This window comes from Onychostruthus taczanowskii, unplaced genomic scaffold, assembly GCF_017590055.1.
Source record: "Onychostruthus taczanowskii isolate IOZ18803 unplaced genomic scaffold, ASM1759005v1 scaffold13, whole genome shotgun sequence".
In the NCBI taxonomy this organism is placed as follows: domain Eukaryota; kingdom Metazoa; phylum Chordata; class Aves; order Passeriformes; family Passeridae; genus Onychostruthus; species Onychostruthus taczanowskii.
In genome coordinates this window covers 15,231,326-15,259,062 of record NW_024498462.1, presented here as the reverse complement: position 1 = coordinate 15,259,062, position 27,737 = coordinate 15,231,326, and the positions used below count along the sequence as shown (strand labels likewise).

At 47.8% G+C, this 27,737-nt stretch overlaps 1 protein-coding gene across 4 annotated transcripts in view; it reads right to left on the bottom strand.

Moving 5' to 3' along the window:
- The window catches only part of FGF13 (fibroblast growth factor 13), a 193,229-nt gene that overhangs the window by 156,503 nt on the left and 8,989 nt on the right, over nt 1–27,737 (bottom strand). The window contains exon 1 of one of the 4 annotated variants that reach the window (XM_041396401.1): nt 26,205–26,321. The exons of 2 other annotated variants lie outside the window; for them this stretch is intronic. The gene's annotated coding sequence lies outside the window, so the exon portion shown is untranslated. Of the gene's footprint in view, nt 1–26,204; nt 26,322–27,737 lie in introns of those variants that run through there. One more of the 4 variants, XM_041396402.1, reaches the window with a different exon arrangement.

The window sequence follows — 27,737 nt, the reverse complement described above, 5'->3', positions numbered from 1 at the left end:
GAGCTGTCACCTGAGTCTGAGATTGGTTTGAATTTTCTTTCAAATTGGTAGAAATATTGTAATTTAACTTTTATTTTTACCAAAATGATCAGCCATATTTCCTTGTTATGCTCAGCAATACCACATTTTTGAAAAAAAAATTAACATTTCCAAAGTCATAAAACTACGTAATGCAAAGCAGGTAATTAATCTATGCAAAAATTTCAAGACTCTTCTACTCTACGTTTCCTGTCTTCTAAAATAATCTGCAGGTATGCATGTGCAGAATTCCACCACAAACAAACACGAGAGAAGGGAAAAAACCGACATAAATGTATTGTAATACTGACAGAATATATACACAGACATCCAGAATGAGACTGATTCAGTTACAGAATAAAAACTTATTGGAAATGGCCAATTCATCTAAAGTTTTATTTACTGAATGTTTGGAAACATCTTGTCATGAGCAATACACAGAACAAGAATTCATCATGCAAATTCAATTAAATTAATAACTTTAAACGCAGTACACTTTTTCCCTCGAGCAGTTTATTTTCTCAGTGGAAAAATAAAACCTACTTTTATCAAGCATGCAATTATTTGATCAGTTTTTGTCTCATCTCCGAATAAAGGCTCACAAGGAAGAGAGAGAAGTTTCAGTACAAAACCAAACTGTTCCTGCTGCCAGGGCAGAAACATCTTCTCAGAATCTCAAAGAACTTTACACGTCACCTAATCAGACCTACAAATAAATGATCAGGTTTAATTGGATCACTCACAGCATCCCTCTGAAACTCTTTCTCATGGATGTTTACCTGCTCCGAAACAAGCGGGAGGAGGATGCGTGTCTTCATTATTGGGTAATTCAATTAAGCCATCTGTGATCAAGCGTTCTGTAATTAACATATGTTTACAGCTACGGTGGCATCCAAACTGCCCAGGCTCCAATCTCCTTAGAAGTGAGCTCTGATCTTTCTCCTGACTCATCCACGAGCACATTCTCCAGGTCCTGACAAAGGTCCCGGTGTCAGCAGCGCAGCCTGGCTGGAGCAGCCCTGGGCACTGAGCTGGCCCTGGCACACAGGGACCTGCCCGAGCCCAGCTCCAGCCTGGAGCAGAGGAGAAGGAAGAAGGGCAGAGGCACTGCCCATCAGACAGCTTCACAGGAGATAAACTGTCCCTGAACAGCTTCCTGCAGTTTGTGTGCTGGGCACTGTTCCTGCCAGAGCACACGAGCCCAGGACAAAACCTCACTGCAACCCCACACAGGGCAGAGACAGCAGGTGACGTGTGCCACCCCACACACCTGGGCAGGACAAGGTGCCCCACACAGGGCAGAGACAGCAGGCGACCTGTGCCACCCCACGTACCTGGGCAGGACAAGGTGCCCACACAGAGCAGGTGACCTGTGCCACCCCACGTACCTGGGCAGGACAAGGTGCCCCACACAGAGCAGGTGACCTGTGCCACCCCACACACCCGGGCAGGACAAGGTGCCCCACAGGGTGACATTCTCTGCACGCAGGCCCATGCTGATGTGACACACCTGCAGGCTGGGCTGTGCTGGACTGACACACGGACACTGCTGTCCCTCCACACAGCAGCTGAGCAGTCCCTGGCTGCACAGGAGGGCTGCAGGGAATGGACAAAACCCATCCATTGTAAGGGTGTTTCAAAAGGAAACGGGGCAAAGAAGATAGGAAAAAGCAATTTTCACACTGAACACCACCAGCCTCCAGCACTAAGGAAAAAGCTTTCCTATCACTTCTCCCTGTTTTCCCAGCCAAAGCTGGTGTGAGAACAAGAGCCAGATCTCTCCTTGCGAGACTCTTCTGTTGCGTTACTGCAGTCTCTAGACTCTGTAAGAACCAGACATTTTAATTTAGTTTTCAATGTCAAATAACTGATTTCAAGTGCATTTTCCACAGCAATCCATACATTCTCTGCCTTTCCACTTTTAAATGTGTGATAGCTTGCAGCTCTCTGAGGCTGCAGTATATATTATACTGCAAAATTACCATGTCAACAAATAACTTTTCTTCACTTGTAAACAGATCCTTTCTGTGAGCTGGCAGATGTCTGCCAAATTGCGCTTTTACTCATTCAGATGTTCATTGGGAAAAATATTAGTAAGATACAGCCCCCTTGTGCAGTGAGCAGCAACAAAAGCCTTGATGGAAAATGACTCCACCAAAATACTCATCTCAGCAGTGCAAGGCAGCTCTGAGCACTGGTGTGCCACCAGGGCACCTCAGGCTCTGGGCAGAGCAGTTCTCTGATAATTCCTTACCCAGGGGACGTGCATCAGAACCAGTCAATGAGCAGGTCCCAAATCTTCAGAAGTGTCCTGGAGGGGTAGCTAGGTGCTGTCATACCTGCACAGGTACCGAGGCTGCACACACGAATCCAGGTGAATCCTCACCTTTGCAGGTACCCAGAGGTCAGAGGGTGCCGAGTGCCAGGCTGCCCCCCCTGCCCAGAGCAGCTCTGCTCCAGGCTGAGCCCAGCAGCAGTGGGGGCTCAGCTGGCACCCCAGACGTGCTGCAAACCCTCAGCACCACTGTCCCCTCCTGCCACCACCCCAGAGCCTCCCCACGCCCCGGGGCACTCTGAGGGGCCACACCAGAGCCCCGCTGGGGATGCTGTGCCCCAGGACTGCCCTGGCTGTGCCCTGCAGGATCTCCACCAACGTGGGTGCAGCTCTGGCACAATGCAGCACAGCAGAGGGGGAGGACTCGAGGCTTCCCCAGATAAAACCAATCAGACAACAACTGATTCATTCCAGGGGCGATCCCAGCGCCACCTGAAGGGTCACTGTTTATACTGGCCACCAGTGAGTCAGTTTTCTCTCAATGTTTTAAAAGCTGTGCTTTCTAAAACACATGAACAGAGCTTAAAAAATGAGGAAGCAGGTGCACATACCCAACTTTAATCCTCAGAATCTCAGGAAAGAATCAAAACCACAGACTTCCCAAGGAAGAGGGCACCTTCACTCCTGAAATGGCAACAGATGTGCCCATGGGTAGTTTGTAAGAACTTCTACTGGGACAGACCAGCACCACAACCCAAGAGGTCAGGAGGCTGATGCTTGCTAGAAAAGGACAAGGAGGGCAGCAGGGCCACGGGGATGGAGGAAAAGCTATAGTTACTGCTGGCAGAGCCCACTAAAACTGTACGGCCTTTTTATTTTTAAACGCACGGAGTGCAATGCCAGATTAATTAAAAGGATCCATTTCCATCATATGCAGGATCTGTTTACTGCTGTGTTATCAGGGCTAAATGCAGCACAGGTCTGCAGCACAGGGAGAACACATGAACTGCAGGAAAACCAGGCACACAAGCCTCAAAGAAGGAAAAGTGAGTCAAGTGGCTAAGTTGTACAGCTTTAACAGCACGACTGACAAGCCACATCAGGCACTTGGCCATAGAGACCAGTTCAGAAAAGAAGCCAGTCTGTGGTGAAAAATAAATCAGTCTCTCTGTGGACACTTAATTTCTTCACGTACTCAACAGCAGCTATGCAAACATAGCACTAAAACGGAGAGGAGAGAGTTGTTCAGAAACAAAAGCACAAAAAAAGGCATTGTTCCATCAGAAATTCTCCTAAAAACAGAAACCATTACACACATGGAAGATGAAGAGGGCTGTTCATGTCACAGGAACCCAAACCTTGCAACATACAGCAAAATTTAATATCCTTCTACAAATATCCTTGTGAAACCCAGGTCTTGCAACAAGCAGCCCAATCCAATAACCTTCTATTGAAGCACCAAATGAAATCCCCTCGTAGCAGGGCAGCCAGAGCAGCTTTCTGCCCTGAGCAATAGCCACCCTCCATCTGCCTCTGCAACTCCCTAATCCACGTGAGACCTGAGTGTAGCTGCTGAAGGAACCGCAGCTCGTGCGTTCTGGTGGTGCTTTCTGAGTGAGCAGGGAAAGCACACACAGGACAGGGATGCCACCTTCAGCCAACACTTCCTGAGCTCCTTGAGCACAGGCCTTGTGTCAGCCCCTGCACTAGTGCCAGAGCAGGCTTCCCTACACCTCCAGTGGCTGTGCATCTCCAGAGAAGCTCCCTGACACGTGAGAATAATGACAACACCAAGGAGAAGTGACAGGATCTGGTTTAGAGCTAGAAATACTTTTCCCCAAAATGTGTTTAAGGATCTCAGAGGGTAACTCCAAACCCCACGTTAACACCAGGATTTTGTCACTGGTACTGAAGTGCTGCACAAAGAAAACACCTTTTGTTACAGACCACGTGCTCATTCAGTTATTTCTTCACTAGTCACACCCTCTCCCTCTCTTTAAAAACAAGATTTCTCCAAGCTGCCAACAGTTGTTTCAAATATGCTCCTTTGCTGAATAAGCCTCCCAGTTTCTATATTCAGAGCACAACCCATGCAGAAGTCTCAACACCCACTAAACTTGAATAATTTATACTGTTACAGTCTTGTATGGCAAGATACAAAGTGACTTAATCATCAGGTATTCATAGCATTCTCCTCCACAGAAGTATGAAACTCGGTGAAAAATATCATTCCAATGCAAGTCCTCAGGCAGTGTGTGTTCCACATAGGAGACAGAGTCGTTTTCATTAAAAATTCAGAGCCACAGACAAATAAAATACTTTTGGTTCTGTGTGACTGCTTGCCTGGACAGTTGGACAATTCATTATTAAGCACATTCCATTTCCAGAATAAGCTGAGAAAACAGGATAGATTGCTTTAATATTAATTGACGTGTCTGCACGGTGCCTCTTGCATCTCATGAAGCTTTTTGAGCCTAATTCAAAGTTAAAATGGCTTTTCACTGCCTCAGTGTTTCCAGTGAGCACACCTACATCCTGGCTAAGCATCACTGCACAATACTTTCTCAAAAGGAAAACATGGCCTGGTAGCAGGAGCTGAACGTTCCCTTGCTTCATCTCTTTCCTGCTTATATTTGTATAAATATATAAACAAAGAAAGCAAATGTTTCCCTTCCAGCTCAGATGAAAGCTACTCGAACAGTTTCACGTGAGAGCCACAGAACAATTCTGGTTTGGGCTCTGCTGTTTTGGTTTTGGACACAGACAGGGAGCTGCTATTACTGAAACCCCACTGATTTTCAGAGTCCTAGAATTGTTTAGGTTGGAAAAAACCTTCAAGACACCAAGTGCTACCTACAATTAACCTAACACCACCAACCACTAAACCCTGTCCCTAGGTGCCACCACTACACACCTCCGCCTCTCCATCTCTGCCCTTCTCATCCTTCTGCTTTGCCCTTCTTCATCCATCATCACCCATCTCCTCCACTCTGCTCAGCCTGCCCGTCCTGGCCCTTCTTTTGCCCTTCTTCAGCCTTCTCTGCTCTTCCCCCAGAGCTGTGTCTACAGCACAGCTCACACACACACAGACGCTTCTCTGTGGAGGCTGGATGCTGAGCTGTCTTTGAGGAAAAAAAACTCCCTACAAGAGATGTTTTCCTCCTTTAAACACTTTAAAGGTTTATGAAAGTGAAAGGAGATTAAAAACATGTATGTGATTGCCCGTTCCATAAGTAGTTTTTGAAAGCATGCTGAGTTTAATGATATCTCAGTGGAACAAAATGAAGCAAATCACTAATCACAGTTACAAAAAAAAAATTCTTACAGCAAAGTACTTTCTCATTAGTTTCTGGTTTAAAGTGGTTCCACCTGCCTTATGAACATGTGCATTTAATCAATCCATTTAAAAAAGGATCCTGATATCAAAGTGCCCCAAAGCAAACAAAAGCCCCAGCACACCATCAGCCCAGTGAGCAGCAGCAATGGCCAGGGGACACGGGCACACAGACTGTCCTGTGGCAGTGCCAGGGGACACGGGCACACAGACTGTCCTGTGGCAGGGCAAGGGACATGGACATGGCACACAGACTGTCCTGTGGCTGGGCAGTGCCAGGGGACACAGGCACACAGACTGTCCTGGGGCTGGGCAGTGCCAGGGGACATGGACATGGCACAGACTACGGGCACACAGACTGTCCTGTGGCAGTGCCAGGGGACACGAGCACACAGACTGCCCTGGGGCTGGGCAGTGCCAGGGGACATGGACACGGCACAGACTGTGTCCCGTGGCAGGGCAGGGGCTCACTCCAGCCCGTTCCAAGCAGCAGCAGTGCCAGGGGAGCAATGTGAGGGTGCAGGAACTGATCCCCTCGCAGTGCCCAGCTCAGCATGCCCTCAGAGCTGCCCAGCTCCACATTAACAGCCTGTGACACCGACTGCTGGCAGCAGCTGCAGCACACTCGGCCTGCTCTCATCTCCTCCCCTGCCCCAGCCCATCTCTTCCCCTGCCCTCCCTATTTAAATGCACCTTTGCAGGGCAGGGGGCATCTCTGCCATTCCTGCATTCATCCACACCTCGGTCAGTGCTGTCCTGAGCTCAGCAAAGCCCTCTGGGGTCAGCATCTCCAGCGAGGACAGTCATGGGCTGGGTGCACGTGCCATCATGAGCTTGTGATTTCCTGACACCCAGCAGGCACCAGGCTCGACAGAAAAGTCACCAGCTGGCCAATGCAGGGAAGTTAAGCTCTCTTTTTTATGAACTGCAGGCAGGGCTATTGATATTTCAGTTCTCAGTTCATGTCATGGCTTTGTGGTTTCCCAACGCATGTTTTAGCATTTCTCTTCTGCTGTGACGTCTGGCAGCACAGCTTCAATGCTCCCTGGGAGCAGAGAGGGCTGGCAGTACTCAGCTCAATACCTGGACTGCAATCACACTGACCAGATCTTCAGTCTGCAAGGGCTTCCAGTTACCTTGAAACTATTTCACAAAGGAAGGGAAGAGCAATAGAATTTGGCTTCAAACACATGAGTCCTTGCCAGGTAGGAATTTTAAGGACTGACACCTAAAGGAATGAAATCACTCATGTGACAATAACCCACCGAAAGCAGTGTCATCAAGGCTTTTATAAATGAAAAAGCTTTTAAGAAATCAGCTCTAATTAGCTGAACTCAGTTTTGCTACTCACTATCATGGAATAAAGTAAATCTCAGTGTTTTATTTTTAGCATCTGCTGCATTACAAAATAGTGTCTGAAAAAACCTGCTCTCCCCATCATCCAAAAGGCCCTTCTCCTTTGCTCTGGGTAAAGCCACCAGCAACCAGCTGTTATCCATGCTAAGTCAACTGACAGCACACCAGTAATATCAGATCCAACACTACAGGCCAGTGCAATCCTACTTTTCCAAAGCTGGTAACAGAAGGGTGCAATGTGGCACCGCCAGGCTTTGCAGATCAGGGCTGAGAATGGACCAGCTCAGCTTTTACAGAGGCTGAAAAGAGCACAAAGTCAATGCCAGAAACCCCCAGGATCATGGAAGGATCATGAACCCCACCTGTCCACAGAGCAACAGCATTTCTGTGGGATCCAGGTGCAGACAGGCCAGCCATGCATCTGCTGATTTAGTGGCAACACAAACACAATAATTATAGCTATCATGGCATCACACATTCTCCCCTCATTATTTCTAGTCATAATATTTACACCTTTGAATGCAACAACAAAGGTACAGGACTTTCTTGCAGTTGTTCTTTCTGGGCTGATTTTGCCCAGGAGAATTGTCCCAGTTCACAGGAGGACCCCAGTGGTGTGAGCCCAGGCTGAACCCCGTTACATAAACGCGACCTTGAAGGCTCCGAGCCAAAAGGTTCTGTTCACTCGCTTTTACTGGGACATGTGTTTATTTGAGGATATGAATTTCACAAATATTCATCCCAGCTCGCTAGACTGGCAAAGAGCTGTCAAACAAAATCCATCAGGGAGAAACTGTATTTAAACTGGAGCCCCTGCCTGCCCTCCATGCAGCTCCTCCAGACCACACATCAGTCTGAACCCAAGCAGCACCACTGCCAGTTTCTGCAAGGTGTCCTTGTCCCTGTGTTTCTGCCACAGTGGAAAACACCGTTCAGATTTCCAAGCCATCTGAAGATGAACCACACGCAAAAAGAAACTACTCCCCAAAAGCTATAGAGGCAGCATAGCCAGAAAATGGCAATTTACTCTGTTAAGGGTAAAATGACAATGGAGTCTTGAGAACCCCAGGCAATCAAAGCATTCACCAAATGAAACATACAGATTCCTGTTTCTACTAAAAGAAATTATCACCTCAGCATTTGAGAGGCTGAGCCAGCTGAGTGATCCATGTTTTCTCAAGTAAACCAAGTTTTATCCTAAAGCAGTCAACAGAAGACTAATTCCTAGCTACAGCAAAATAGGTGGGCATGTCTGTCAGCCTCAGAGCTAGCAGGTTTATGAACAAACCATCCACCCAAACACCTTTTCCTGTTTGAATGCTGCGTGGGTGTATGCCTGCCACCACCCCCCACACCAGCATCACATCCCAAAGCCCTGAGCCCAGTCTAAGGCCTCTGAGTCCCCAGTAACGCCTCACCAGCCTCAGCCGGCCCAGGCTAGGAGAGACAGCAAAGGAAGAATTAAGCAAATCCAGCTCAGCTCCTGTGTGCCCCCTCAGTGCTTCCTTCCCCCTTGCTGCAGACCCCTGCAAGCACTGCTGGCTCCCCCTTCCCCTGCACACGGAGCTCTCCAGCTCCTCTGGGACCAGGGACCAGAGCAAGGGGAAAAGGAACAGGAAAGAAAAATGAAATCAGGATGAGACCCAAACCCTGCCAAAATCAATAGCAGCCTCTCCATTAACTTCAGTGGGTTTTTGATGCAGCACAGAGAAGTCAAACAGACTGAGTGGCAAGCAAATGGATTTGTTAGATGCTCAGACACCACAGTGAATGATGCCTGGGGCAGAGACTGCAGGGCACTGATCTCTCATTATGGTTTTCATATATTACACATCACACACATATGCATATCTCCTAAATAATACTGAAAAGAGAAAACGCCAGCATAAAGACATTCTGTATTATCTCGTTCAGCATGTCAAAAATACTCAGGAGAAAATATCACCCTTCATCTCCACTTTTGCCTCCAATATTAGATGTTCCAATTATTTTTTAAATAGAAATAGGCTGGCAAAAATATAGAACAATTCAGATTTGCATTGAAAACATGCACTAGCAGCATTTACTTTTTCTGAAACGCAAAATATCGTGAAATTGAGTCTAATTTTGAATGCACACAATGAGAATCAAATATATATGTGACCATTTTTCAAATTGTAATTTATTTATCCCAGAGTATTTAAGAAAATTATTTTTCCAATGTTAAGGAAAAATGGGACTAAAATAAAAGAATTTCTGCAAAAAGTTCTGAAAAGGACGTTTTCAAGCCTGCCAGGTAACAACAGAAGAAAGAAATAAGCCAGCCATTACAGATTATGGTCAAGAAATACAAGCAGAAGTGTCTGTAGATCATTATTATTGCTAATTGTACTTCATCCTTATGCTTTGTTGTCGTCTTCTATGTTGTTATTAATTTCACTAAAGTCGTGGTAACTCTGCCCTAAGTTTCTCTAGCTCAGAAAAAAGCAGAAAATAGGAAAAGTTCTAGGCTGCCAAACTTTGGCGTCAAGCAGAAGGATGCTTGTGCTGAGAAGCAGGATCCTGTGCCCAGGATCTCACCCCCACTGTCTGTGTGCTTTTGAGGACCAAAGGCTAACCCCAGCAGAGGAAGAGCAGCCTTGCTCAGACACAGCTGCCAGCCAGGCCAGCGAAGCTCCCCATCACTGCACAGCCTCGTGCTTGGCAGAGGTCCTTCAGCAGGGCAGAGGGTGCTGCCAGCACTGCGCTGCTCCTCGGGCTCATCCTGCGCTCCCACACGAGCTCCTGAGCCTGGACTGCCTCACGGAGCCTGCCTCTCGTCCACCTCCCTCACAAACAGCAGTGCTTGCCCCGCTAAAACCGGGCTTTGGGATCATGTCTGTGTCCCACTCGGTGATTTCCTTACAGCACCCACGGCCCCGCGGCGTGAGGAGTGCCCGATCCACAGCTCCTGTTCACTTGTGGATCCCTGCTGTGCTGCTGGGGCACAGCACACCCCGTCCCTCCAGGCTGGGCAGGGACCCCAGCACACGCTGCCCCCTGCCCTGGGCAGGGACCCCAGCACACACTGACCCCTGCAGGGACCCCCCAGCACACACTGACCCCTGCAGGGACCCCCCAGCACACACTGACCCCTGCAGGGACCCCCAGCACACACTGACCCCCTGCAGGGACCCCCCAGCAAACACTGACCCCCTGCAGGGACCCCCCAGCAAACACTGACCCCCTGCAGGGACCCCCAGCACACACTGCCCCCTGCAGGGACCCCCAGCACACGCTGCCCCCTGCCCTGGGCAGGGACCCCTCTGCAGTCCCCACACATGCAGGGACACTGGCCTGTGGCAGTCCCTGCCCAGCTGCCCCCACAGCTCTGCACACCCCGGGCACAGGCTGCACTGTGGCTCCCCAGCAGTGCAGACAGCAGGGATCCAGTCAATTAACACAGGGGTTCCTGTTAAATTAACACGGGGGTTCCTGCCACCCCTAGGTTACACCAGCACCTCTGACTGAGGCACAGCCCCTCCATCTAACAGCCCACTCTGGCTCAGTTGCGCTGGCCCCATACTTGCAGCAGCCCTTCTGAAGAGCAAGGACACCACTCGTTTAGCTCATCTGCCCACAGCCACAGGTCTTTCTCATTTTTTTTCCCCTATCTTCTTTTGCCTTTCTAATTGAACTACTTTGGACAAAGGTAGCTCTTCCTGCAGCGGAAATCAATTATGAAATAAATCTAATATTCAGATCAGACGTATTAGAAGGGACTACTCATCATATATATGGTATTTCCAGATTACATCCTAGCATGGCTCACTGAGTCATCACTTCAGCATTCTCACTAAATCAAAAATTAAACAAAGCGAATCAGTCAATTAATGGGGCTGCTCCTTGCTCTGTGCACAAATAATCCTTTCAAGTCCAACCCTTAACTCAATTTGGAGCAGGGAGTGCTCAGTATCTGGGAAGGAGCAGTCACAGTGCAGGGCTGGCTGCTCTGGTACAGCCAGGACAGCCAGCCCAGGGTCTGAGCCTGGGCCACCCAAGCCCACCCTGACCACAGCCCCACCTGAGACCCTCACTCCCTGAGAGACACCCAGCACTGCTCAGGAACAAAACACCAACAACCAGAGCTCATAATCAGCTCTATTCCTTCCACACAGTAAAGCCATTTTCTCCCCAAACCTGTGCCAAGCATGGAAGACACAGTGGGAATGTGCTCATTTCTTCATCTATCTGATAACCTGGCTGCACCCACAGCCAGTTTTGATATGGTCAGTACTCAGAGAAAGAGAGAGAAGATGCAAAATGCCCTGCTCCTCAGCAGACACAGTCGCCTGCTGATGATACACACAGCACTCCGTTTTCAGCACGTATACTTTAGGTAAAGGGAAGGATGGGTTCAGTGCACAAGAAAATATTCTGTCCTTGAGAAATACTTCCTAGGTCTGAAATATCTGTCTGTACCAGTACAGTGACAGACCCAACGCCACCAAATGTGATCTATGCAGCCTCTCTCCACTCACAGAAGAGTGAGGTGCTTGGTTTTTAAAGCAAAACAATGGTCTGTATAAGCTGCTTTTAGCACAAAAAGCTACAGCTCCTAAGTCACCATCCATGACCCATGCCAGTGCTCATAAAAGAGAGAGAAGCCCTAGCACAGGTAACAGTTCTCTCCTTCCAAACTAACCAGCACGCTGGGTCAGAACAAAGCTGCACTCAGTATCCAGCTCCTGAAGAAACAGCCATATTCAAATCTTCTCTCAGCTGGGATACAGGCACAGTGAGAGGATAAATGTTCCTTTGCAGCAGCATTGTTTCTCCCTCTTACACACAAGTGTTTGTATATTTACTCTCCAATTCAAAACACACCCTCCTTTAATTCTCCAGTCACTACTCACATGCACATGGCTCCAAGAAAAGAAATTCTGAACAAGTGATGAAAAGAGTTCTAGTCTCAGTGAAGTCTGCAGAGGAGCTTTGCAATGGATTTAGATGGGATTAGAGCCTTTATCTAGATTAAAAGTGCTTAATAGCCCAGCTGACAAACAAGCTGCTCTGCATAAGGAGACATTAGGATTGTATTTTTCCTGACTGGTCACTTTCCCCCAACATCTCCCCTCAGCAGCAATCTGCAATGCCTGTGCACATTCTAGCTTACAGTATTTTCCCACTTTTCCCCAGTTTCTGGCCTGCCTGGCTGGACATGTGGCTCTGACTCAAGGATGCAATGACATCAGCATCTGACCAGTTCTCTGGACATAAGAGAGGAGGTGTGACCCTCACCAGAGCTGCTGGTTTGGGTCCTTCTCCTTTACACAACAGCACTTTCCATAAAACTGCAGAAACTCAGTGTTTTTGAAGTCAAACTGACTTTGCTGAGTTCAAGCTTTACACAGATAAAAATATTTGACAGACCACGTAATCACGCACAGCACTGTCCCTAAGAAACCAAACTGGGATGTCATATTTTCAACAAACCTAGGGGTTGAGTATGATTTGTTATAACTACGAAACTAAAAGCCTAAGGACTTACACTTCACCTTGCATTTGCCAGGAACTGCTGCTATGGTGAATTGGATCAGCAGTGCGAGCTAACAAGGGAGACAATCTCAGCTACAAAGGCAGAGGGCTACTCAGATATATTTGCATCATTTCTCTTGTCCTTCATATTGTTTAGATAAATCCAAGTAATTTAACTTCACAGATATTTGTGCACCTTGGAAAATAACCGCAGGCACAAACTCCTGGGTTTTGGACCAAGGACTGTGAACAAGACCTACTGCTCAGGTGCTTCCACTGGGGAGCATCTGCCAGTAGGTTTGTCCCTGCTTGCTCTTTTATTGTGGTAAACTCCCAGGAAATAGTTTTTAATCCTAATCATCAGCTTCAAACACACCACCATTGCAAAGTCAGGCATGCACAGCATCCTGTGCTTTACTGCTTTCCAACAAAGTACTGACCATATCGAAACTAGCTTTTCCTTTCAATGCACATGTTCCAGCACCTCATCTCGAAGTCCTCTATCTACAGCTCTGTCAGAACAGCTGCCTGCTAAGCTTCATAATTATGCTAAGTAGCAGAATCTAATAATCCATGGGCATACAGGAAAGCTGTCTGAATTACTACCCTTGCTCAGGTCTCAAAGCAGAACTGGGGTGTGTGTACAGAACTGGCATTACTTTTACATCTTGACGTGAGAACAACAAAGTCACTTGGACAGTGCCCCAAGGAGCCATCCCCAAGCACCCCTGAGAGGGAGCTCCAGCACACAGCTGGACTGAGCAGCAGCAGCCAGGGAACTCCTGGAACAGCACTGCTTCTGTGCCACAGCTTGACAAACATCCTCCTGTTTTTACACAAGTTAGTATTGCACTTTTCTGATACGCATTGTTTTGACTGCAGCTACTAGCTGTGACACTACCATCCCAACTGCTCTTCCTTTCCCCCCCTGCTCCATCTCTTTGCAAATCATCTTCTCTCTGGCAAATGTTTCTGAGAGTCTTTGCCTGCTTTTGAACATGAATACATTATGGCAATGAATTGATTTTATTATCTTTAAGACATCTTCTACCTCTGATAACTTCGCACTTAATGCACAAAGAACATTCACATGTAATCCAGACATGTAGGGCATACAGACTAATAATTATATAGTAAAGAGCTCCCATTTAAATATATGTCATTTACATTTAAAATCCTGTTCATTTTTCTTAACATTCTATATTAAAGCTGATTTAAATTATATCCTAATGCTGCCTTGTAATTGCAAGAGTAAAATTTAGTATTTATTCCAAAGTTAATGAGTATCTATGACTTACATTAACTGGGAAGCAATAAATTACAGTAAAATATTATTTGCTGCACTAAAGCCTAGCAGAAATTCTACTGCAGCGTAACAGGTAGTTCCAATTCTAGGATTTACAAGTTAGTGCCACACACAGGGGACAAAAGCCAGCAACAGTCAGCTCAGCCCCAGAGATGGCTCCAGCTGATCTTTTAATCCCACTGACACCAAGAAGTCCCATCTGAACATCATTTCAACATTGTCTTGGAGATATTCCACATCCATAAGCAGGGCATAAGAAATGCAAGGGTTTTTTTTTTTTAAAATCAAGAGATGAAATGCAAGCCCCCCCAAGAAACACAGTGCCTTTTCATCAAGGCAGCCACCTCCCAACTGTGGGGCAGCTGAGTTCAGCCTGGCAGCAGAGCGGGCCAGGATGGGGCAAACAGAGTTCCTGCCCCGTGGAATAGCTCTGCTCTCCTGAAGGCAACTGAGCTGCACAGGGCACGCACACCCAGCCAGATTCCAGCTGCCCTCTGTCTGCACTAACGCTTTAACTGTGGAAGAGGTACCATTTCAGGAGCTCTGTGAAGGAAAGCAGAACAAGAGTGCAGAGCGCTGCCTTGCAGGCTTGGACACAGCCTCACAGCTGCTGGCCACGGTCACAGCTGTGCACAGATTAACACAAGGCTCAGATGCCAAATAAGCCTGCTCAAGCAAAGCACAAGTGATAAGGGAAGAGCAGAGAACAGAAGATTTGTCTGATGCCAGCCCAAAGGCAGCGTGGTGCTCTAGAACACCAGAAACACCTATTTGTATTTAGGAACGACTCAGCACCACCGCTGCAAGGAGAATGAGCCTCCCCAACGTCTTCAGAAGGCACACACCTGGATTGCTAAAGTAGTGAGATTTGTTTATTCTGCACAGATGTAATTAACATCTACAGAGTGGATAATATACTTCACATCTGCTTCTGGTTACTAATTTAACCAGTCTCTGAAAACAGAGGCATGCAAACGGGAAAGCCAGACTCATTACCCTTACAGCAAAGACCACCAGTTGATTCCCACCAGGACCTGGCCTTATTAACCTTAGTTTTAAATTACAAAGTCACAGATGTACTCATCAGTTGCTTGATGAAGACTCATTTACCAATCTCATCTCACAAAAGGAGTAATTAATGTGAAGACATTACAGGCTGATGATTGGAATTGTTATAAAGCAGGACTGCAGACAAATAGCAAGGCACCTGCATATCTGTAACAACTAGAAGCTCTCTCAAATGTTCCAATTTACCAGCATAATTGTAAGAAATTACGCAAAAAGCACTGAATTGCATCAGTCCTGGGCCTGTTCTGCACACAGTCAGACAAATGAATTGATGTCTCCAAGTGTAGCACTGTTATAGCTGTGCTGGTTTGAGCAAAGAAAGAAAGAATTCAGTCATTTATTTGGCCATTTTTATAGGAAAGAGTGAACAAGTCTTTGGCACACAATCCCTTCACCAGATCTGGCAAAAGCAGATGCAAAGCCCAGGCTAAATACAGGTTAGACATTAGCACCTGAGGAGGAAAGAAGGGTGTTGAGGGGGGGAGATGAGAAGTTGGCAGCTGTGGAGAAAGGAGGTAGGACAGAAGGAAAAGGGCCCATAAGGGTCAGCTGAGGAAACACCAGATGAAAGCACAGGCACCAAAGGCTGGGGCATTCCCAGCCACCTGCAGCCAAGGCTGGCTGACTCCAGGGCTGGGTGGGATCAGCCTCCCGAGCACCTGCTCTCACCCACCACAGCCTCCCAGCCCAAAGGCAGAGGTGTGAAAATCCCTGAGAAATTCCAGAGGGCCACCCTGGGCCCAGCTGGGGTGCGCAAATCCAGCTGGTGCTGGTGCCCAGCCTGGCTGCAAAGCCAGCCCAAATGACCTGCCATGGCCCTGTGGGGCAGTGCATGGCTGGAGGCATCAGTGCCCTGGGCATCACTGCCCTCTCCCTCCCTGTGCCATGGCCCCGTGGGGCAGTGCATGGCTGGAGGCATCAGTGCCCGGGGCATCACTGCCCTCTCCCTCCCTGTGCCCTCTCCTGCCCTGTGGGGCAGTGCATGGCTGGAGGCATCAGTGCCCTGGGCATCACTGCCCTCTCCTGCCCTGTGCCCGGGCCTGGCCCGAGCCCTCAGAGCTGCCGCCCCAAGGCCTGTTCTCACTGCGTTTGCTGGGGTGTTTGAACACAGCCCAGGGCAGAAAGCCTCGGGTGCCCTGCTCAGAGGGCACACGGGGATCCTGGCAGCAGCAGGGTGGAGCGCTGCTGAAAACCCGGCCTTTGGGGGCTGGAGCAGCCATTTGACACTGCAGCTCCCTGCTGCAGGCAGACGAAGAGCAGCGGCGTGCCCGTGTGCTCCGGCCTGCGGGGCACATCTGCAGCGCGCCCACATCACGCCAGCCCCTCTCCCTCACACCGCAGCGGTCTCACTGCGGCCAGGAAGGGCTCAGCAGGGACACGGCAGCTGACAGACCCCAGGCACTGGCCGCAGAGCTGTGTTTGCCGTGCAGATGTGCCAGCCCGTCCACAGATGGAGGCACAAACGCAGAGCGGCCTGGGGTGCCCTGCTGATGCCTCCTCTCCTTGTCACTCCAGCATCCCGTGGCCTGGACAGGTCCTGGACCTTCGCAGGCTTTTCTCAGCATGATCACTGCTCAAAATCCAAATTCAGCGGTATAAAGCAACAAAACCCACTGAAGTATTGATTCTGTAGTCAGAACAAAGTTACTTAGGAAAGGAAAGTGAAAGCTGTGCACCTACAGAGGCCTCCCATCAAAGACAACAGTTTTTACATCTCCAGATTCTTGCTCTTCAATTCTCTGTCTCACCACTGTCATTTAAGAACTCACAGGCATTTGCTGAGGATTCGCTCAGCTCCAGACATTCTCCTTCCCCTCTGCTTTGCTTCAACCACCTAACAGTCACAAGGACTACAAGCACACAAGAAACATTCCACAACCAGGTACACAAACCACAGCCAGGTATTTACAGAGCAGCTCCATCCCAGCACCACTGAGGACGTGTGGCTTTAGCCCAAGCTTATTTACCGTGAACAGAAAAACAGAAACTTGGACACGTAAAATGCAGTAGATGACAACAGCCTGAGGACAAAACCAGCCCAGAACCATTGTAGAAACTTCAGAGGGAGAATGGTTTCCCAGAAAAGGACACAATGAATATGTGAGAGCACTGGAAAAGAAATGAGTGCCCTTGTAAGGTATACTGTTCCCTTCAATGAAGAGCACTGTGATTTCATGCTAAGATTCTTCAGCAGCTAAGCTTTTCTAAACATGTTCAGGGACAGAGAGATGCTGTTTTGAAAGATGCCCAGAAGGGTTTTCAAGAGACAAAGACAAAAAATAAGTCAGTGATGAGCAGTAACTGTATAATCCCGAGTCTGTGCTGCCCATCTGAATGTCAGCTGTTTCATGTACAATTCTCTGACATTTTGCTTTCAAGGCTGCCTGCCTGCTTGCTGCTCAAGCCACACATTTTTCAGCTAATCCTGATCTGTTGAAAAGTTTTATCAGTAGCTATTTAACAGCAATACTGCTACTAAAAACACAACGAGAAATGAACAGCTGGAGTGTTACGTAGATAACTTCCTTGCATAAAGATAATTTCGTTGCATAAAGGATAAAGACAATCTGAGGGTGCATATGGCCATTGAAAAGTTTCTCCACTGAACTGAGGAGCTCCAGGTTGTGCAGACCTTATTACTAATGAGAAGAACTTACTCAGCTAAGCAGCCTGGAAAATCTCATCTTGGGGATCTGCTTTCAGTGTGAAAGCACTGCACTGGAGCCTGGACACATGAAGCAAAGAAGAAAACCCTGAAATATTAAATATTAACTAGATACGATTCAATTAAGGAAAGCTTTCACACAATCCATGATTCACACTGAAAAAGGACTTGGCCATTTTGAAGACAACTCTCAGCACCCAATGGGGCTCCACAAGTGCAGGAATACAGTCCACCACCCCTTCTGCTCCAAACCAAAACACAGACTATTTGATCATTTAACATATGACCTAGAGAATACCCTGACCACTGTGTCCCCAGTTAAAAAAAACCCTATAACAAACCACAGCAACCTTCAGAAGTACAGGCATTACATTTTGCTAGCAATTCAAAAGCTGGGAACTTAGGATGCCAGTCAATTACAACACCCAGCTGTCCACTTCATAAAGACCAAAAGGTTGAAAGATAAATCTGATCAAAATGGTTTTCATTACAACATAGCTGATTTTTTTCTCAGGCAGAGGACTCTGTGTGCCATAACCTTTTGGGTTTTGGATAAGTATTTTCTAAAATGTCATTTCTGATAGGTTATGTAGAGTTTAATAGAGGGAGGGTTATTTTTTCAGACCAGAGGCAATTTATAAATCATCTCTCCATAACCAGTGTGCAGCACTGCCTGTTCAGCAGTTCCCCCTCAGGAAGCCCCTGAACCTGGAGTGAGGATGGACCACAGACAGCGCTGGAGCCCCTGGCCAGGCACACTGGGCACACCACCTTAGGCAGAGCAGGGCAGGCCAGCTCAAACTGGAGCGGGCTGTGGCCACAGAGAACCCTTCACTGTCACCCACTGTCCTTTTTCTGACAGCTCCCAAACCCCTGGTGATTAGGATGGTGAATAAAATTACCCAGCACACACGACACCCACAGAGGAGCCACAGCGATGGATCTGTGAAGTGCCCTGAACACCACATTCATACCCTAATTTTATCCTCTCCCCCATCTCCCATAAATACCCAGAACCCTAAAACTGGGTCACTGCTGCCTGGAGGGTGGCAGGGGAAAATTCATAAATATTGATGCAGGAAAAAGAAATAAACTTTTCTTGGAGAAGTGGGTTCTGCCTACCATGCCCCAGGAGCCTCAGCACCATCAGCATTTTGTGGTGCCAAACCATAATTTAAAGGCTGAATTTTCTGCCAACTCACCGGCCCTGTCAAGGCTTCCCACTTCCCATTTCAGCCCATTAGTATCATGAGAAGTCAAGAGCCTTCTCCGGCCTCAGCACCACTTCTGGAAAGGACTTGCACTCCCTCCAAAAGCTGCCTTTCCTGATGAGGCTTGCGAGAGATGCTCCTCACATGCCAGCAAAGCACAAACTCCTCCACCTCCAAGTCCAGAATCCAGCACCAGTCAGCAGGATTTGTGTTTCAAAGTCACATATCTTCCAGAAACATGGTTTTCTGATTCAGAAGAGCCTTCTAATAATGAACTGCACGGCCCATAGCTATTTCAGTTTGGTGGTTTTTAAATAGCACCAAAAATTTCATGATAAATTATGTTATTTAAAGAACTTAGGGTAGGGAAAAAATAATCACAACCAATTCATCTATTCAGAAGGAAAAGCCTTCCAGTAAACACCTGCATCATAAAGGAGAGAATAGACAAAATTCTCCTCTACCATTAAAATTAGGTTTTGCCACAGAGGCAAAGAGCAGATGGCATGAGTGAGCTCAGTACGTCACTACTGATCATCTCCTCGGGAGAATAATGCAGCTTTCATACCAAGAACACACAGTTACAGGTCTCTGCAAGAAATTGCTCAGAAATACAATTAGCAGGTAATGTAATTGAACAAATATGTCTCATGGAAAGGACATAAACTTCAGATTAACCAGAGCCTGAACTGACTTTGTTGTTGGTCACATTTCATACACGCTGAAACCACCGCAGCTCAACAAACCCAGCCTCAAACTGAAGGGGCACTCAAACCATCAGTCATGCTGAGCCAAAGTTTGCACCCAACAGGAGCTTATGAACAGAAAGAAAAAGCTGCTTGCGTATTTTTAATTCAACATATTCTATTCATGGCGTCATTGTTATTTTGATATTCAAACAATTCTCACTGAATTGAGAGTTATCCATAGTTTCTTCTACCAGCCCAGCCAAGAGAGCAGAGCACTGCAGCTGGGGAGCAGGAGGTGGTAAGAGGCTGAAGGAAGCTGCAAGGACCCTCAGAGAAGGTTATCTGTCCTTTCAGTGCAGGGATGTGTGTGCAGAAGGAGTGCACACGTGCCTGGGGGCACCCCATGAAAACGCCTTCAGACACCAGACCTGTGTGCATGCACCACTCACTGTCCGCACCAGGGAGTCGTTCCAACACCTCGGGTGTTTGCCAGAGTCAGAGCATTAACAAAGAGGTAAACTGGCCGCTCCTGTCCCCAGCAGAACAGCACAAACACGTGTCACCACTCACCTCTGCGCTTACGGGCGCTGAGTTATCCTCCCGTGGCTCTAAAAGCGAGGGCCGGCAGTCCAAGGAGAAAAATATCACAGCTAGAACAACTGAAACCCAAGGAAAAAACTGGCATTTGAATGGCTCCACTCTTACAGGGAAAACACCTCCTTCCAGCAATCAGTAGGTGCCACGTCCCCTCAGTGGCAGCCGCACCACAGGACTGGTGCCCGCTAAAACCCAACGCCAGCGGGGCACCAGCGCCGCAGGGCGAGCTCCTCTCGCAGCACCCACCTCTCCTCCAGCCTCTGGGCTTTGTACAGCCACAGACAGATTAATAAAACTGACCAAGGATGAAGGAGGACTAAAATAGCTCGCTTTCTTTCTAAAGCCACTGGCAAAAATCAAACCAATTAAAATCATGATCTGAGTCAGTTTTAGTCGATTGTTGGCACCTGGGGCAAAACGCCGCTAGAGCAGAGCTGCTGTTGGTTTCCAGTTTAGCTGTCAGTGCGACAAGGGAAGGGGCTCGAGGAGATGAAAGAAGGCATTAATAACAACAGAGGCAAAGATGAGAGCTTGGTCCACACCATGGGCACAGGATTTGCATCAGCTTCCTGTGCCTATGTGACAGCAAGCCTGGCCCAGGGCACAAATAAAACCAGGAAGAAAAGAGGAAAACTTGAAGGGAAGCAAAAAAAAAAAAAAAACCAAAAAAATTGTGTACAGACACATAGGCAATAAAGAATATTTTTACAAAACAGTTGAAACCAAACGTTCCCAGAAGAAATGTTTTCAATGAGCAGGTGATAAAGGCACCTTGCAGACCACCATGGATGCTTCATGGACAGCAAGTCCTGTCACCTGAGCAAGCAGAGGGAAGGCTGGCACCATCAACACCAAACCCAACAGAAATAAGGCACTGGATTGATCACTGGCACACCAAACCATGGCATGAGGACACCCTGTGTGTCTGTATGGCCTCTACATTAGAGAGTCACCTCAGCTGGCTTCATCCAGGACAACAGGGTGCAGTGACAGCAGCAGTACAGGCAAGAGGCTGGAGGGCAGAATGTAAGAACCTACAAAATACCTCGGTACTGACGGTGACTGGTGCCCAAGCAGCACCAGCATGCAATGATGGTAACACCATTGAGAAACCAGCCACGGACTGAGGCTGGGCTGTGGCTACTGATGGGCTCCTGGGACAGGACACTGATGGGCACCTGGAAGTGCTGTGTGCAGCCCACACTGATGGGCACGTGGGGCAGGACACTGATGGGCACGTGGGGCAGGACACTGATGGGCACGTGGGGCAGGACACTGATGGGCACGTGGGGCAGGACACTGATGGGCACCTGGAAGTGCTCTGTGCAGCCCCACACGAGCACTGAGGCTGCTGGACGGGCAGGCCAGTCAAGCCAAGCTGCAGAGGTGAAGCCATCAACCAGCCCTGGAGAGGGCTGAAGGAGAGTGGCCTGTCCTGGTCCCTGCAGCAGCCAGTGCCCTGTGGGGTGGCTGCAGCAGCTGGCACGGCGGGGTGAATGCAGGACACGGCTGCACAGGAGCACACAGCTCTCTGAAGGTGTGCCATCCACAACAGACAGCAACAGCAGGGCACTCATGTGCCCAAGGCAGCGTGGTTATCCTAGCAGGGACCGTGCACCAGCAGCACAGTGCCAGTCACAGCAGCAGCACGTCAGGGCACAGCAGCCACGGGGCACCAAGGCAGGGCTGGGCCACCAAGCAACACCAACAGCATAAACACACAACAAAGCTGCTCTGACAGACTGTGACCCCTGACAGAGGCAGGCCAAATCTAAAAAAACCCCAAATGATCAAACAACAACAAAAACATCACCACAGGACAGAAGCTAAAAATAAGATTCAGTAACACTGCTTTTCATCAGGTCTTCCTCTGTGCCTGAAAGGGGAGAGCTTGCAGGGAGCAATACCTGCCCCCACTCTGGACTCAGGCTCACAAACAACTCATCAATTCCCAATAGTTCACACGTAGCTTGAGCCAAGGTATCATTTTTCTGGGGAGGAAAAACAAGAGCAAAAATTCTTACAACTCTAAAAATACCATGCAGAGATGAGCTGCAGGGCTGGGTCCTTGGCAGAGGCTGCCACTCCTGCCACTCTCACGCACCTGGGCAGCTGTGCCCACACACCACTGTCCCTTCTGGGGTAAGGGAGGACTTGTCCTGGCAGGAAAGCCTGGCAAGGTGCTCACTCCCTTTCAGCTGCACCCTCCGATGCTTCAGGCTGACCTAAAGTCGGTCCTTGTGGCTCATGCGGCACTTGGAGCAGCACAGGAAGGATTCACATGTTTGTCATCCCAGCTTGTGGGGACAGCACCCCACAGAGGCAGAGGAACTCAAAAGGGACCAGTTTCCAGAGGTAGCCAAGGTGCAGGAGGTAATTAATTAGTGAACTATATTGGCCTGCTGAAAGAGGTGGACAGCTGATAGTCTTTGCATTTTGAGAGTCCCATCCTTAACCTCCCTTCCAGACAAAGTGAAAAGGATGGAGACGTGATGCATTTCCAAAAGGACAAGCTGAAAAAAGATTAACCTGGATATGTGCAAAGAGGAGTGTTTAACACCACAGCAGCCAGAGAAAAGCCTGTTACTACACAAGATGGGAATTTAGCTACCACCACACCACATCAAAGGAGACTTCACCACCACGTTTCTGTCTTCTGCTTTAAAATCTGTCTCACGCCTTCCTCATATGTCTGCACGTCCTGATCAATTACCTTATGTCAAAGCCTTGTTACACACACACACACACACGCAAGTTTTAATTGATTTACTCAAGTCAGTGAGCAAGGAATAGATTAAATTACATCTTGGGAAATAAAGCTGGGCACACTAGGGCAGCCAGCTTCACTGCTGCGGGGTCTGAAAGCTCAGAAACAAGGGCAGATGTGGTTTGTTGCCACAGTCTGATCTGAAGCCTCCCAGTGCCTGGTGCTCTGAGAGCTGTGCTAGCCCAGCTGAGCCTCAGCCAGCCCACGATGGTTGCCATAGAGCAGCCAGGGTCCTGAGCCTACAGTCATGCTGCACAGAAAGAACCTGCTCACTGATCACAGCAGTGGCAGCTAGAATTATACAGCACCAGCAGCTCTCTCCACACAGTGAAACACAGAGCCAGCACACTGCAGATCTGAGTGCTGAATGGAAAATGCACATAAAACTAACATTTCCAGGTTTTGTGCTGGTATTTTGACTGGGTCAAAAATTGATGCCACCACCTTTTAAAGACTGTTCATTTTCACCGTATTTACCAAGGTGTTCATGATCCTTCAAGACCTTTGAGTCAATAATCCTATGCTTGTGAATAAAGGTAAAACATAAATAAGAAGCAGATAAAGATGAAGATAATGCAAGAGACTGAATGGTACAGCATAATTCCCAAAGCCAAATTTTGAAGCACCAACAACCAAAATACAGCAGAACTGGAGAGGCAGCAGCTGCCTTCAAGGACATCCAGCACAGGACAGGGTAAAACTTCAAACCACACTGTTTCAGTTCACAGCATCTCTCAGGCAATCTCTGAGGATGCAAACTAAACACAGGATTCTGCTCCCTTTTATTCACCAGCACAGTTTTCTGCTGCAAGATCAGACTTCAGGAACCAAATGCGTTTCTCTTACATACTTCAGTAATCCCATACTGCAGAATCAAGCCTCTAAATTGCAGTTCATTCTAGCAATCTTCAGGCTTATCTTAGAACATTGATTCAACACAACCCCCCTCACACACTTTTTATAAAGAAAAAAACTGGGGAAAAAGGAGCATTTAAAATATTCATCACAACAGCGGTCAGCACCGTGAAGTGCAAAGCCTATCACACTTCCACTGAGGATTTGGTTCAGCAAGGCTGGTAGTGAGCAGCAGAAATCATCTTTCAGTCTAACCTGCCAGGACAGTACTGGCTCAGGTTCTGTTCTTCAGAAGGTGCCACCCACATAAACACCGGTGATCTATCAAAGTCTCTTACAGTAGTTATTCAAACCCATCACATGCACAGGGACAGTTTAAAATGCTTACAGCAGCAGTAAGAACAGTAATCAGAGATGTGACTGAGGAGGCAAAAGCACTTTGAGAAAAGCCATATAAAAGAAGAGGGTTTTACAGAGAGTGCAAGCGTTGTGGATGAGTTAAGAGCAATGCTCTCCCCAGCTCTGTGAAGGAAGAGCAATGTGTTATCCATCCCGTGGCAGTGACAGAGGCACGGCCTGACAAACAGCTCGCTCACACTGAGCCTCAGCGAGCAAAGTCTGCTAGGTTTTCTTCATTTCTCTCAGAAGCCTTTTGTCACTCACTCAACTGCCTCACGCACACTCAGCGGCTCCTGAAATGCACTGAACGTAAGAATTTGTGATAGTGGGAGCACGGCATGACAAGAATATCCAGCACTCACTGAGAGGGGCCCAAAGCAGAGCGCTAACAGGTTTTGGGTAAATGGGAAGTAGAGATGTTTGGCGCCTTGCAGGACAGATTGTCAAGTCTTTTCTGCACCATTTCAGGCTGTGAAACCTGTGTGCTTTCCCTGCAGTCTGATATTACTACGAGTTACACCCACAATATCTCCTCTTCCATTACATTCTTCAGCTGCCTTGTGCTCTCCAGAGACTTCTCAAAGCTAATTTTCCATCATTCAGTCTCACAGAATTTGCTTTCTCCTGCTGCTGCTCCACACTTTCTCCCCCTTCCATTCTCAGGCTGGCACCTCTTATTCATTCCACAAAGCCATTTAAAGTCCATCCTTCATGATCAAATGTGGAGTGAAACAAAACCACTTCCAGACCCAAAGGCACAGCCTCACCACCTCGCTACTGAGCTTCCAGCCATCCTCCACAGCACTGACTCGAAACCCTGCTTTTTTTCAGCTTTATGTATTTTAAAATCTCTTCCTAACATTGTTCAGAAAGGCCTAATTTTTCTGATCATACTCAAAAGTCTTGCAAAAACATTTCAGTTTTGACGGGAGGTCTTTTCAGACCAAGGGTGGAACAAGGACAGGGATGGAAAACCTGACAGGTCTTTTTCCTTAAAATAGCTCCAGTGTGACTATTTTTCCTGAGAAGCCTCAAAGAAGTTTTGCTTATGTCCTAGTGGGGAAGGAAATTCAAATTTTTAAACCCTGAAAGTTGCCATGAAAAGAACTGACAACTTTCACAGCTCTGCATAATCCTTTCCTCCTCTACAGTCATTAATTGCTGCCACTTAAATTAAGCATCCCTAAACAAGAGCATCTACTGTTCTTAAATGAACTACTAGGAAAAAGTCCAAGTCCATCTTTCTCCTGTCTTCCATGCTGTTCTCTCCTTGTGCAGGAGTTACTGGGTCACTGCCTATAAAGCTTTCACTGCTCTCCATCTCCTACCAACGGGATATCCCTTACAAAGAGACTGTCACTTGTAGCCATGATATTATGAAAAATCCTTTGCTGGGATTTTTCCTCTCCTGAGAAGCTGAGGAGCCTCAGGAGAGAAATGTAAACAATTACTATCTGCTGCTGTGGAATGCAACAGGTGCATCCATGATTGGTCCATGTGGATTGTTTTCCATTGATGACCAACCACAGCCACCTGTGCCAAGGCTGTGAGCAGTCACAGGATTTTTGTTATTCTATTCTGTTCTTGTTGTAGCCTTCTGATCTCTCTGTTCTTTTAGTATAGTTTAATGTAGTATTTCAATATAATATTTAACATAATAAATCAGCCTTCTGAAATGGAGTCAAGCCTCGTGTTTCCACACACGGAGAGTTCACCACAACAGTCATTTACACTAATCCCCAACACCCCAGAAATCATGGGATAGAAATTCCTCCCAAGGACACAACTATACAAACAGAACTTGAAAAGCGGGGTTTGCACTGATGACCTGAAAAGGAAAACAAAAACCAAACCAAACAAACAACATGAAACCCAACCCCAAAACAAACACCCCAAGCCCTCCTCCAGCCAAGGAGACCACGTATGCACTCTCCAGTGGCCAAGTACCACAGCTCTGTGTGGCCAGCAGCCAGGTACCAGCCAGAGCAGACATTCCTCGTCCAGCCTCCTGGCCAGGCAGTATGCTGACCTTGGAGGGGTCTGAAACAGGTCACACTTCACCCCAAAAACCTCTTTGCAGCTGGAGTCAGACTCCTGACTTTCTGCTGCTGTAGCCTCCCCAGGAGGTGATCAAGAAGAGCCTTGCCATTTGTTCCCTCTTGACTTACTTCACTTTTAGCACCTTTTATTGAGTTCCGCCAAAACAAACGAAACCCCAATATCCTCTGCTCAGAAAGCAAACACGGGGAGAGCGGGAAGAGGAGAAGAGCAGCAGATGAAAGTGACTCCAGCTCTCCTTGCCCAATCACTTGAAAGCAGTCAGCTATTTTTGGCAGTCTCTGAACGTTCAGTCACTGCTATGCAAGATGAGAAGCCAACGTAAAGCAGAGCACATGACAAAGCTGCACTGGTGTACAGCAGCAGGGGCTCTCCTGCAGCAGGAGCAGCGACAGCGTGGCCAGGAAGGGGCACCTGGATACCTGATGGCCTCACACAACTACACGTCATTTCCCTTAGGAAATGCACACCCCTGTCATCCCCACCACTACCGCAGCTCCCCAAAATACCCCCACACCTTTATTTCACTAGGGAAGACTTTCAGGGATCAGGTACTCCAGCTCTGCACCCCACAAGAAGTGACAATGGCTTGCAGAGACAACTGGGTCCATCCTGGCTTCTTATTCTCCTGCAGCACTCGGAGGAACAAAGTGTAAGTGACAGCAGTTCGGAGCACTGTGTATAATTACAATTAAAACGTTTCTCATTTTCCAGGCAGTACTGTACACAGCTTGGGCAAACTGAGATGTAAGAGCAACATAAGAATTTCACGTGTGTACTGAACATACAAGATAGCTGCACAGAACTCCACAGCAGACGTAAAAGCCAAAGGAAAAATGTTTCTGTGTAAGCAGTTTGACAGCACACTGACAATGTGTGGAATTAAATCAGCCTCAGCTACTTGAACACTGTGGCCAGTAGCAGTGACACGTACTACGTAAGAGACACAAGGGAAGAGAAAGGCACCTACATCTTGGAAAGTGCTGGAAGAACAAACTCAGAAGGGATCTCTGCCCTGCCGTGTGTCTGCTGGGCAGGTGAGAGTGTGAGCCAGGTGTGAGCAGAGCAGAGCTGTGCTGGGCATCACCTGCAGCTCAGGCTGCACTGCTCCCTCCTGCTGCTGCCTCTCTCCCCTGCCCCACCTCCTGGCTTTCCTCTCCAGGTCTTTCATACTTTCTATTGTATCTTTGCATTTCATGCAAGAAAAAAATGTCCTGTGCTTTTTCCTGCCATTTAAAGAAAACCAGGAATTTCTAAAATTTGAGCAAAAAGCTAACAGAAGAGCAAAAACTCTGAAAACTCCTGATTCCCCCTTCCTGGAGGTCCTCAAAAGCTGTCTGGACAGAGTCCTGAGTGATGTGTCAGGAGATCCCACTTCAGCAGCAGCCTGGACTGGAGGAGCTCCAGTGCTCCCTCCCAGTGAGGACCATTCTGTGACTCCATACACAAAATGAACAGAAAAATAAAACAATTAGATGAGTGCTAATTACCACTGGATTTGAATAAACAGGCTGGAGGGGCAGGGGAAAGTGGCTCAGAACTCCTAAACTTCTACAATTAAACTGAGTGGCTAGAACCTGAGTGAAGGTCCTGGAAGCTGATGGCTGTCACCTCTGCTGTGCAGTCCCTGGGAAGCCACCAGC